Source organism: Triticum dicoccoides, chromosome 5B, assembly GCF_002162155.2.
Source record: "Triticum dicoccoides isolate Atlit2015 ecotype Zavitan chromosome 5B, WEW_v2.0, whole genome shotgun sequence".
NCBI lineage: Eukaryota > Viridiplantae > Streptophyta > Magnoliopsida > Poales > Poaceae > Triticum > Triticum dicoccoides.
In genome coordinates this window covers 667,161,721-667,174,190 of record NC_041389.1, presented here as the reverse complement: position 1 = coordinate 667,174,190, position 12,470 = coordinate 667,161,721, and the positions used below count along the sequence as shown (strand labels likewise).

At 43.4% G+C, this 12,470-nt stretch overlaps 1 long non-coding RNA gene across 1 annotated transcript; it reads right to left on the bottom strand.

Moving 5' to 3' along the window:
- Positions 1 to 3,150: 3,150 nt before the first annotated feature.
- On the bottom strand, positions 3,151 to 5,931 carry LOC119306573. Its single transcript, XR_005148982.1, has 4 exons — positions 5,313 to 5,931; positions 4,587 to 5,227; positions 4,249 to 4,307; positions 3,151 to 3,371 (listed from the first exon to the last, which is right to left on the bottom strand). It is a non-coding gene; the product is annotated as an uncharacterized LOC119306573 (long non-coding RNA).
- Positions 5,932 to 12,470: the final 6,539 nt, after the last annotated feature.

Here is a 12,470-nt window from a genome sequence, read left to right as displayed (position 1 = left end):
CGGCAGTAGTCTGCCGCACCGATCCCAAGGGAGATTCAGCCGGATTTGCTGCACAAAATTTTCAGAAAAATTTGCACCATTCTCCACGCCATTTGCTGCATTGTTTAATCCTGTAGCAGAAAGATCATATGGAACCAGAGAGGAATTAGTCAATATGGAATCATCATTATTAACACCCACACGATCATTGCCAAGAAGATGAGAAGGAAGAAGAAGGATTTCCTTCTTGAGAAGAGCACCGACGTTGGGATGGAGTTTTTCAAAAGGAAACTCAGTTTCATCAAACACAACATCACGAGAGATGTACACACGTCCAGTGGATACATCAAGACATTTTACACCTTTGTGTTGAGCACTATAACCAAGAAAGACACACTATTTGGAGCGAAAGCTAAGTTTGTGAGAATTGTAGGGACGAAGATTTGGCCAACATGCACAACCAAACACCCTAAGAGTTTGATAATCTGGTGTGACATGCAAAAGGCGTTCAGTGGGTGTTCCATTGGAAATTGTTCGACTTGGCCACATATTAATGAGGTGAACGGCGGTAAGAAAAGCTTCATCGCAAAATTTGAGGGGCAGAGAGGTATTAGCCAGAAGAGCTAATCCTACTTCAACAATATGCCTGTGCTTGCGTTCAGCAGAGCCATTTTATTGGTGTGCATGAGGGCATGACACATGGTGATATGCCTATTTGTTGAAAGAAAGAATTCAATTTTTCATACTCACCACCCCAGTCTGATTGCATGGCAAGGATTTTGCAATCAACTTGCGTTCAACTAGGGCTTGAAAATTGTGAAAGACTTGAAACACATCTGAACTCTTTTTAAGAAGATATATCCAAGTATATTTGCTAAAATCATCAATAAAGCTCACATAATAAGAGTGTCGACCAACAGAAGTGGGTGCTAGGCCCCAAACATCAGAGAAAATAAGTTGCAAGGGTTTTGTAGACACACTAGTAGAGACAGGATATGGTAGTTGATGACTTTTTGCTTTTTGGCATGAATCACAAATAGTTTCTAGATTTCTCTCACCAACAACTGGGAGTTTATTCCTACTAAGAATTTGATGAACAGTAGCAAAGGATGGATGACCTAATCGACTATGCCACCTCTCAGCAGAATGCTTGATGGCACCATAGACTTGTTTATTGAATTTTCAATACTTGGGAAGCAACGAGTAGAGCCCTTGCACACAGATACCCCTATATGAAGAACCCTCTTCGTGACCTGATCCTTGATCAAAAAGAAGAAAGGGTGAAACTCTAGAAACACATTATTATCAAGAGCAATGCGATGGACAGATAGAAGATTCTTAGCAGCATTAGGAACATGCAAGATGCCATTGAGTTCGAGATTTGTGTGTGGGGTTTCAATGATTGATTTTCCAATATGACTAATTTCCATAACTGGACCATTTGCAGCTGTGTAGATTTGATCATTGCCACGGTACTTTTCATGCATCGTCAGCTTGTCCAGTTCTCCAGTGATATGGTTGGTGGCACCTGTATCCATATACCAATTTGTATCTACACCATATGACATATAGTAGCGGCTGCAACCTTTTTCTTTTGAGAATTGTCATCAGCGTAGCGCCAATCACAATCTTTAGCTATGTGGTTTGTTTTTTTACAGATTTGGCACTTCCCTTCGTATCCCTTGTAGCCCTGGAAATTGCGCCCCCAATTGTTATTGCCGGGGGGGGGGGGGCGCATGTTGTTTCCACCGTGAGGGTTGCCCTGGTAGTAGCCACCACCCCCACCAGGATAGCCGCCACCACCACCACTGTGGTAGCTGCCGCCGCCGCCCAGATAGCCGCCGTCACCACTGTTGTTTGGGTGGTAGCCGACGCCACCGCCCTGGTTGTTACCGCCGTTGTGGTAGCCACCGCCACCACCGTATTGTCCGCCGCCGCCTCCGTACTGGCCGCCACCACCACGGGATCCACCACCACCTCCACCACTCCGCTGGTTTTGGTAGGTTTTGGTGTTTCCCTGGCGACCACGAGATGCAGTATTCGTCGATGCTTTGAAGGATCCGGCGTTTGTACCATGGGACATCTCGACTCGCTGATCGAAATTTGCCACCATGGAGAAGAGGATGTCGACGGAGACAGGTTCTGTTCTTGCGTCAAGCGCTGAGATGATGGGCTGGTACTCCATGTCCAACCCGGCGATGATGAAGGAGAGCAGTTCATCCTCACCGATCGGCTTGCCCGCCGCTGCAAGCTCGTCGGAGAGGGCACGCATGTGACCGAAGTATGCAGCCGCCGTCTAGGAGCCCTTCTGGGCGTTGGTGAGGGAGACTCGTATGTTGTTGGCGCGTGAGAGAGACATGGCCGAGAACATGTTCTCAAGCGCGGTCCATATCGCATGTGATTTCTCAAGTGAAGCAACCTGGACAAGAACTTGACAGGTTTCTGAGGAGATAAGCAATGATTTGTTCGTCTTGGATGAGCCATTGGGAGTAGGCACACTACAACAGGAACCCCCCTTTTGCAACGCATCAATGCGTTGTCGTATGTCCATATACATGTTGCTAAGGCCTACACCAACGAATTAGTATGCGTTGCCGTTGGTGGCGTTGGAAGGATCTACAACAACGTACTCCCTCCGGTCCTTTTTACTCTGCATATTAGGTTTGTCCGAAGTCAATCTCATTCAACTTTGACCAAGTTTATATAAAAATTATAAACATTCACATAACGACACCAATATCTTTAGATTCATCTTGAAATATATTTTCATATTATATTTATTAGATAGTATAGATGCTAATAATTTTTAATATAAATTTGGTCAAACTTAGTAAAGTTTGACTTTCGGCAAAACCAATGTGCAAAGTAAAAAGGACCGGAGGGAGTATATACATGCGTTGGTAAACATCATGTAGAAGACCGGAGGGAGTATATACATGCGTTGGTAAACATCATGTAGAAGCGTTGTTAGGTAGCAACATATAAAGCTAGGGCCCAACAACACTACATATGCGTTGGTGGTGACCCTGCACAAAAGGATTCTAGAAGCTTCCCTAGATAGCATGAACACCTAATGATTTTCATATATTGCATCCAAAATTATTAGTTCAACGCCGATAGTGCATAGGAGACACAATATAATATATAAACATGTCTCATATATTAAATCAAATATGTGGTATTACAAAGAACATGGTCCACAGATTACAAGAGGTGAAACTATCTAGTAGGCCAATTCTTGACATTGCAATCAACTATAATGTTTGAAACATTGATACTAAAATTTTCATTCTAATTGTCTTGTTGTAGCCCAACTATTTGCCTCGGAACCAAAATCTTCTTAGCCTTGCAATCAAAATCTGAGTCATGCATCCTCAATTTATCTTGGTAATCTACAAAATAACAATATGAGGTGAGCAATTATAGTAAAGAAAATCAGGTTAATAGAGAAGTAAAGTTTAAAGGAGCACTGTACAAATGTTTTTTTTACCAAGACTTGGATTTGTACATAGGGGTGGGATAATTAATAATCTGATTATAAAAACATCTACAACAATTATTAAACAATATTGTAGATTATGCAACCTATATCCGTGTACTTTTTTTTGCATCTTGCATCATTCCAAAACTATATGAACTATCATTATATAGTTCTAGTGTTCCAGTCTATTTTCTATTAAAAAGTCCAAAATGCAGAATTGGAAAGTGCAGATACTTGCAACTTCAGTAGCATCGCTCTGCAAAGAAATAACAAATTACGCACTAGCGAAAGGGTCATTGCCATGCTATGAAATACAAACACAAAGACTTCGAGTCTTCACCCTTACTTTTTCAACTAAGGACAATCTATTTCTCTCTTAAATGTCATGCACATGTTCTGAATAACCATGGCTCGTTCAGATAAAAAACTGCGTATTAAAACACCAAGTACCTTTGACCAATTGGATGTGGCCATTCAGTGTGAACCATCAGCTTGTATTTACTACCAAAAATTATCCAAGATTATATTAATAGTAAAAGTGAGATGAATTCAGCAAACGACTAAATGATAAGTATTCTAGGCAACCAGTTATACCAACTATACATAATTGAATATTTCCATTTTCCAACGGTCTCTGCACTAATTAGCTTTGGGTCACATCAATCCCGTACTACCCATTCTTGGGTTGATTTATTAGCCATGCTTGCCATGGTGTATTAGGAGAAATCTTAGTGCCATCAAATAAAAAATCTTTAAATAATCTACATTACACAAAACGTCATTGTTACCTGAGTACTACAAAGTCACACATTAGAATTTCCTGATCCATGAAAAAAATTCTCAGAACCTGCAGAAGCAACAACACGAAAAAAAGCATCATCAGATTGGAACAACTTGAGTTATCAACGCATGCATAGAAAGAAGACATGCATATTGAACTAACAAACAGAAAGGCGAATCAACAAGAAAACTATGAACTGTCTACCCCGAGCGCCTGACTTGACCTTGAAGGAATGCATGATCTAATTAGTATAGACAAAAACATGCCATAATTAGTATACAAGAGCGGACATCACAGAATAATTGATTAGCTGCGGGGTAAAAGAACATACGAGACTGAGCCTACCATAAGAAGTCTGGTTTCCGTCCGATCTTGCAGCGTCACCCCGAGCAGAGATAAGGACTCAGACCACAAGCGGCAAGAAAATTAGTAAGGATTGATCCACACACATAGCAGCAGGAAAATTAAAACCTAATGCATCATAAGAAATGAGTATTGAGTAAAAAGGTACACAATCATTCTTCCTGAAAATTGCATGATTGTTAACTGCCGCCTCGAACCACGCCTCCAGTCCCTATGCATTGTCATCACTTGAAACATCAATCGGCATGTTCCCGTCTTACTACAATTACATACCATATGCACATGCATCAGCCGTTCAGGTATAAGCCTGGTGAAAAAGGTTGTCGAACTTGCTTTTCTACATGGTTTTTGTCTTACACTTAACTGATTGTTATGACGCTTAAAAGTAGTATTACGTATAATCTCAAACAACTTCCATGTTCGAAATTCAGTTGGTTAAATCATGACACATGTTCTTAATTAAACTAGAACCCAAAACAGATCAAGGTTGAATGTAAGTGAATTAAAACCATCATGAAGTAACAACTAAGAATTGGTTACCCCAACTCTGCCTAGGACATCAAGGTATGAAGAAAATATGCCTTTGGGTTGATCACGAAATTATGGTCATTTCCTTAGCAAACCTGCGTGATATACAAACACATGAGCACAATATTTACAGATACAGAGAGAGAGAGACAGAGCAGAGGGACACACTAAGCAAAATACCTTACAGGTTCTGAACTTGTTGTCTCTGTAGAAATCATCTCTTGTTCAACGTTTGGGTAGAAGAATCCCGCATTTATTTCAACAAGAAACTTATGTGTCAGTAAACGGTTCCCTTCAGTGATGCGCGTAACATAGGAAATCTTAGTAGATTTGAAATCAGCATGTGCAGCTGCGCAGGCAGGGAAAAGCCTCAATGAGGATGTGTTCCATTGGTGTTGTAACTTGTAAGATGCGGCCGGCAAGGAGAAACAAGGATGGGCGAGGACAGCGGGGAATACTACTTTTACAGAATACAAATACAGATGCAGGGGAGGCAGAATAGGACCTGCTGAATTACTGCAGTTGAGGAAGATGGGGGCGTCGGTGCTTGCGTCGTTCCTTGCTATGTGGACTGTGGAGGAACAACGTCGGCGTCTGCATCTCCGGTCATGCGGATGAAACAACGGCGGCGACACGTTCCCCAGTGCGAGGAGGATGGGCGACGACGTCGAGTGCGTCCCCGACGCGCGGAGAAAGTGGTGAGGGAGGAGGGCTTGGCGGAGGCTCTTGAACATACCGACGGAACAGGGGAGGCGGTCAAGGGCGATGGACGGCGGTGGTTGGAACCCTAGCGGCTGTAGGTGCGTCTCTCGTTTAGGATGAAGGCCAAAACGAGGGGATAATAGGAAAACACTTCGTGCACAAGAGGTGGAGATGTGGGAACGGGGAGGTTGGCCTTAAAGTGGGGAAAGTGGGAAACAACGCATCATATTTTTTTCCCGGGTAAAACAACGCATCCTGTTCTATCGTTGCTAGACATTAGATGGTATAGGGGGTTCTTGTTGTAGTGGCAGGGTTCACAACAACCTGATCATTCCCTTCGGCGTTTTTGGTGGTAAGGATTTTTGGTGGTTCTGCAATGGTTTGATCTAGGTAGCCGAAGAGGCCGGCACTCATGATCTGTGATTTTGCCTATGCGCGCCATAGGATGTAATTGGTTCGGGTAAGTGGCTCGGAGGTGTTGTAGTTGAGGCTAGAGTTGATGGCGGAGGAAGAAGAAGACATGGCTGATGGAAGGAAAGTGGGCTAGGGTTTTGGCGCGGGTAGGAGGAAGGTGGCTAGGGTTCTTGGCGCAGGCAGATCCAACTAGATGTGGCGGAAGAGGTTGCTCTGTATACCATGTAAAGATTTGGGTAAGTGTTCCTACTCCCAACAGGGGAGTCGCATCGGTATATATTGATTGATGACTTGGGTTACAAGAGTTGGCAGAGTCTTATCTAACCAACAAGAGATATTACAGGAGATATAAACAGGAGATAGAAGGAGATACAACACCTAACTACTCCAACGTGATACATGGGTTATTCGGCCCAACAGCCTCATAATATTGTGTTTAACAGAAATTAGTACTCATATATATATATATATCTATTTTGGACTAACACCTATGCACATCCCGCCCGGAAACTTGCAATAATAGCCAATTATGGTTCTAGACAAACTAATATTAGTTAATGGGTTTGCTAAATTTCAGTCTAAGGCTTAGTTATATGTCATTCAATGCTATATCCGTGACATCTTATGCAAAGATCAATTCAAAATTTTCCTTTTAGTTTTTTAATGTTATGTATATCTAAACATGATGATTTCAGTCGAGTGCGATCTAGCCACTCTTTGCTTGTGAATAACAACATCATTGTACTAACTCCACATAAAGAACATATTCTGAAATGAAGATCTTGTTAAATTTCGAGTGACATGGAACCTAATATGATGAGTGTGACGGAGGAATATCCATGGTCTCCACATTTACCTTTCTCCATGGGTCCCTTTGGTCCCATGATTCCTTATTGATGGAGTTTTGTCAATTGGGACAAGTATGGGGAGGACATGTCGTTTGTGACATATCTTTAGAGTGCAACATTTGTCGATGTGCATGATCTAGAACTTGATATGATTGGTTCAGAACAACATAGCCCATAGGATTGTTTTCAAATATATACAAGGCCACCTTTATATGATGTACATGCCACTCTAAAGGACATGAAAGTGCACATTCTTGATCTTACCCACCGCCCCTTGAGAGTCCGATTCGAGGATCACCTTCTCTACTAATGGGCAACTAGTACAGGAAATCAAAGGGTTACTAAGCTCTTTTCAGGAGTTTAGGGTTGCTTGGGTGCGACGTTCGACAAATATATTCGTTCATGTCCTCATTAGGGAAGATTGTATTAGATCGCTATGTAAAACTTGGCTTCATGTCTTTCCTGAGTGTGTTAGCTCAGAGATTGCTCTGAAGGAGATATGAACATTGAATAAAGTGGCAACTTATTCCCCTCAATTTTTTTCTTTCATAAAAAGAAGTATACACATTTTTGAAAAATAAACAACTTTTAATAGATGTCTGAACACTTTTCAAAATTATAATGAACACACTTTTAATTATATAACCATATTATAAAATGCATGAAACTCTTTAAATTACATGAAAATTTTATAAATTGCATTGAAAGTTATTGAATACATGAATCATTTTAAAAATGTTCTTATAATTTCAAAAGTAAATTTACATGATCAATTTCAAAATGTGCAGATACTTCTTTTAATTACTGAATATATTTTTCTAAATATACAAACTTTTGTAACAAAATGAATTTTTTACACCTTTATTTTTTCACACGGTTATACATAGTTATAAATAAATATGTTTTTGAAATATACGTCGATGGAGAAGAACATGCAAACTTTTGTAACAAATTTTTGACACCTTTATTTTTTTGACACGGTTATACAGAGTTATAAATAAAGATGTTTTCGAAATATTTATATGGATGGAGAAAAACAGCGCGAAAAAAGCTATGTTTGCTGCCTCGGTGGGTCCGGCCCAAGTTTGCATGCAATTAGGCCTGTAATTGACCTGTAACACGCGAGAGGCAGCATGACCGTCCAGTCTTATTCATCAACAGTCAAAACGGCGGACGATACACATCCCTCTTGACTTTTTTCTGTTTCCGACGTCACCCGTGCCAGTCAGATCGATCTATCATCATCGTCGTCGATGGACGATGCGGCGCCGCCGGCCAGGGACTGGTCGCTGCTGCCCCTTGACGTTCTCTCCTCGATCTTCACCAGGCTCGGCGCCGTCGACGTCCTGACGGGCGCGGGCCTCGTGTGCCGCTCGTGGCTCGAGGCGGCCAAGTTGCCAGACGTGTGGCGAGTAGTGGAGATCGATATCCACGGGATGCTGCTCCCCAAGAAACTAGTTGCCCTGCACGCAATGGCGAAGACTGCCGTCGAACGCTCCGACGGACAGCTCCGGGTGTTCGCCGGGGAGCACGTCATCACCGATGATCTCATGAAGTTCATCGTGGAGAGGTGTTTTTCGTTCATGGTTGCTTGGTTTCTGCTCCAAATTTTATTACTCCTACTAACTAACTACAGCTCCGCGTCAGAATTTTTTTCCACTTAAAAAACCGCTTCCGCATTCACTCGTGGTTCATCCCTACTAAAACATCGCCTTACTGTTCCTGTTTGCAGGTCGCCCTCACTGACAACCCTTCGGCTTGTATCCTACAGCCACGTCTTCACCCAACAAGTCGCCAGTGCTATAAAAGAGTCGCCTCTGCTGGAGCTGCGTTCCCTTGAACTCGGCGACATTGACATCACCGTGGGAGAACTGACCAGCATCCTTGAGGACTGTCCTGCGCTGGAGGTTCTTCGGCTGCACAATTGTTTGGACATCAACGACAACCATACCCTGCAAGCGAAGTTCCCCAGGATCAAGAACCTGACGCTCGAGTGGGATGATGCGTACTGGTCCCGTTTTTATACAGATGGCTCTTACAGCGACTCTGCTCCTGATTCTGAAGATGAGTGGACAGATGGTTCAATGTGATCTGAATATACTGTGATCCTTATGATCGGCACCTTATTCAGCGTGCATCCTGATGTTTGTGACAGAGCTTCCAGATGCATTTTACTCTCATATATTGGTTATAAAGTATAATAACATCTTATATTAAAGGACTGCGGGAGTAGGAGTTGTCATTTAGTAGTATCTCTTTTGAGCAAGAAGATACTACTACCTATGTCCGCTGCTGCGCGACCAAGACAGAAAGGCACGCGGCATTCGACAGCGCTGTAACTTGACTTGAGTTCGGTGATGGGAGCAACACTCGTATCAATTTTGAACGTAACCCCTATGCACATCCTAGCCTCTGAACGTGCAGCAAGCGCTGAGTATAGATCTAGTACCAGTGCCATGCAGACAACATAATACTGCAGCAGGATACAACACGATTGAGAGAGGGAGTTGCGTTACAGGGCTACATGGCTCTCTCAGTAGGATGAAACAACATAATTGTCGTGGTATGGAGATGCATCAGGTCATCAGCACACCACCTTGTCGTGGTATGGAGAGCTTCTAGTTCATGAAAGAGGATCATAGGTTTCGACGTTTCCATAGGTTCCATAGAATCGCGATGATCACAGCACATAATTAAATCTTGAATATCTTCAGAGTTTGTCGGGCAAAAGTGTGCAGGTTTCCAATATCGGCTGAATGAGGGCGCATCGAACTAGCAGTGGCCAGTTGATTCTGAGGAAGAGCACAGGGCGTAAACATCGGTCAGAGCAAGGCCTCGCCTGAACCTGCCAGGCTGCGCCCAATTGTAAATAGCCTATTTTTCAGACCAAGACAAAGAAACATCCTACCTTTGTTGGGATCAAAGTTCTTCCACGCGGGTCCAGCGGCTTATTAGCAAAAGTAGGAGCATACGGAGACCCCATGGAGATTGATTTCTCATCAAGGGCCTCTTTGATTCGTAGAATTCTAAAAACGCAGGAATAGAAAAAACATAGGATTGGCATTACATGCCCATATCAAATCCTACATGATTTGGTTTGTTTGATTACATCATGGGAAAAACAAAGAATTCTTTTAACGAGGTTTGAGTGGAAGCTAGAAATTATATATGGAAAGTAGTACAAAGAAATCCTTGAAAAAAAATCCTATGGGGTTCAGTCTTATGAATCAAACAACCATCGTGATTGCGATGACCGAGAGAGAGGTCGAGGATCAAGGGAGGAGGCGGCGGCAAACATATAGGGCTAGGGGCAGCTTGCTCACTTGTGAGGGGTGAATGGGTGATAGAGAGGTGTGTTCTGTTCGGGGTGGGAGAGAAGAGAAACGATTCAGATCGATGTGTGAGGCGGACAAACACAAAACCTTACTCTTTTCTGGATATGAGAGATTTCGAGTATAACCAGTCTTTTTTCGGAAAAAGTGTACAACTAGACTCTTTTTATACTCAAAATAGGTTTCTGTCCTGGTTTATAAATAAATAAAGCAGTCAACACATCCATACAACAAGTTCACGAGCCGCATCAAAAATAAAATAGTCTGGTGACGGAACCCTGCGGAGATCACTTCACCATCACCGTCACCACGCCATCATGCTGACGGAACTCATCTACTACCTCGATGTCTTGCTAGATCAAAAAGGCGAGAGACGTCACCGAGCTGAACCGTCAGGTTCTTGATCCCGGGGAGCTTCTCTTGCACACGTTTTGCACACGTTCAGCTTGGTGACGTCCTCCGCCTTCTTGATACAGCAAGACGGCGAGGTAGTAGATGAGTTCCGACAGCACGACGACGTGATGACGGTAATGGAGAAGTGACCTCCGTGGGAGGCTTCGCCTAAGCACTACGAAAATATGAACGGGGGTGTCAACGGTGGAGGGGGCACCGCACACGGCTAAGATTATGTTCTGGTGTGCTAGGCGCCCCCTCTCCCTCATATATATAGGTGGGGGGAGGTGGGAGCAGCCAGGAAGGCGCCCCAAGTAGGCCGAATCCTACTTGGGATCTCCTCCCAAGTGGCGCCCCCTGCCATGTATAGGTGCGGGGGGAAGGCAGGGGAGGGAGGCGCCCCCCCCCCCTTTTCCTTTCTTCCATGAGAAGGGAAAGGCATGAGGGGCTAGCCCTCCCCCCTTTCCTTCCCTAGGGCTGGCCGGCCAGGGAGAGGGGTGCACCAGCCCCCTGTGGGCTGGCCTATCCCCTCTTTGGCCCATTAAGCCCATACACCTACCGGGGGTGGGGGTGTGTGTCCGGAACCCCTTTCGTTTACCCGATGACTACCTGGTGCATTTCGAAACTCTTCCGGTGTTCGAATATCATTGTCCTATATATCAATCTTTACCTCTCTACCATTTCGAGACTCATCGTCATGTGCGTGATCTCATCCGAAACTCCGAACAACATTCGGTCACCAAATCATATAACTCATATAACATTATATCGTTAACAAACGTTAAGCGTGTGGACCCTACGGGTTCGAGAACTATGTAGACATGACCGAGACACCTCTCCGCTCAATTATCAATAGCGGAACCTAGATGCCCATATTGGCTCCTACATATTCTACGAAGATCTTTATCGGCCGAACCGTTATGACAACATACGTAATTCCCTTTGTCCATCCGCGTTACTTTCCCGAGATTCGATCGTCGGTATCTCTATACCTAGTTCAATCTCATTACCGGCAAGTCTCTTTACTCATTCCGTAATACATCATCTCGTAACTAACTCATTAGTCATTTGCTTGCAAGGCTTCTTATGATGTGTATTACCGAGAGGGCCCAGAGATACCTCTCTGATACTCGGAGTGACAAATCCTAATCTTGATCTATGGCAACTCAACAAACACCTTCGGAGATACCTGTAGAGCATCTTTATGATCACCCAGTTACATTGTGATGTTTGATAGCACACAAGGTACTTCTCCTGTATCCGGGAGTTTCATAATCTAATGTCGAAGGAATATGTATTTGACATGAAGAAAGCAATAGCAATAAACTGAATGATCATTATGCTAAGCTAACAGATCACAATTGATAAACACTTCAGTTGTGTCCAATCCTATTACAGGGCTCGGAAATGACAATGCCACAACCATTTGCATGTACCAGACCCCACAAACCTGTCCAAATTGCTATATGCACGACCCGTTATAGTCCACCGTTACAGGATATGATCAAAAATGAACAAATGCCAAAGCCCTTTTACTTATACCGGACCCCAACCACATGTAGCTAGCAAATTAATCACTTCACGTGTCTGGTCCTCTCAGATGCTAGACTTGAAGAACATCAACAAGGCCAACTAAAATCGGACCCTCC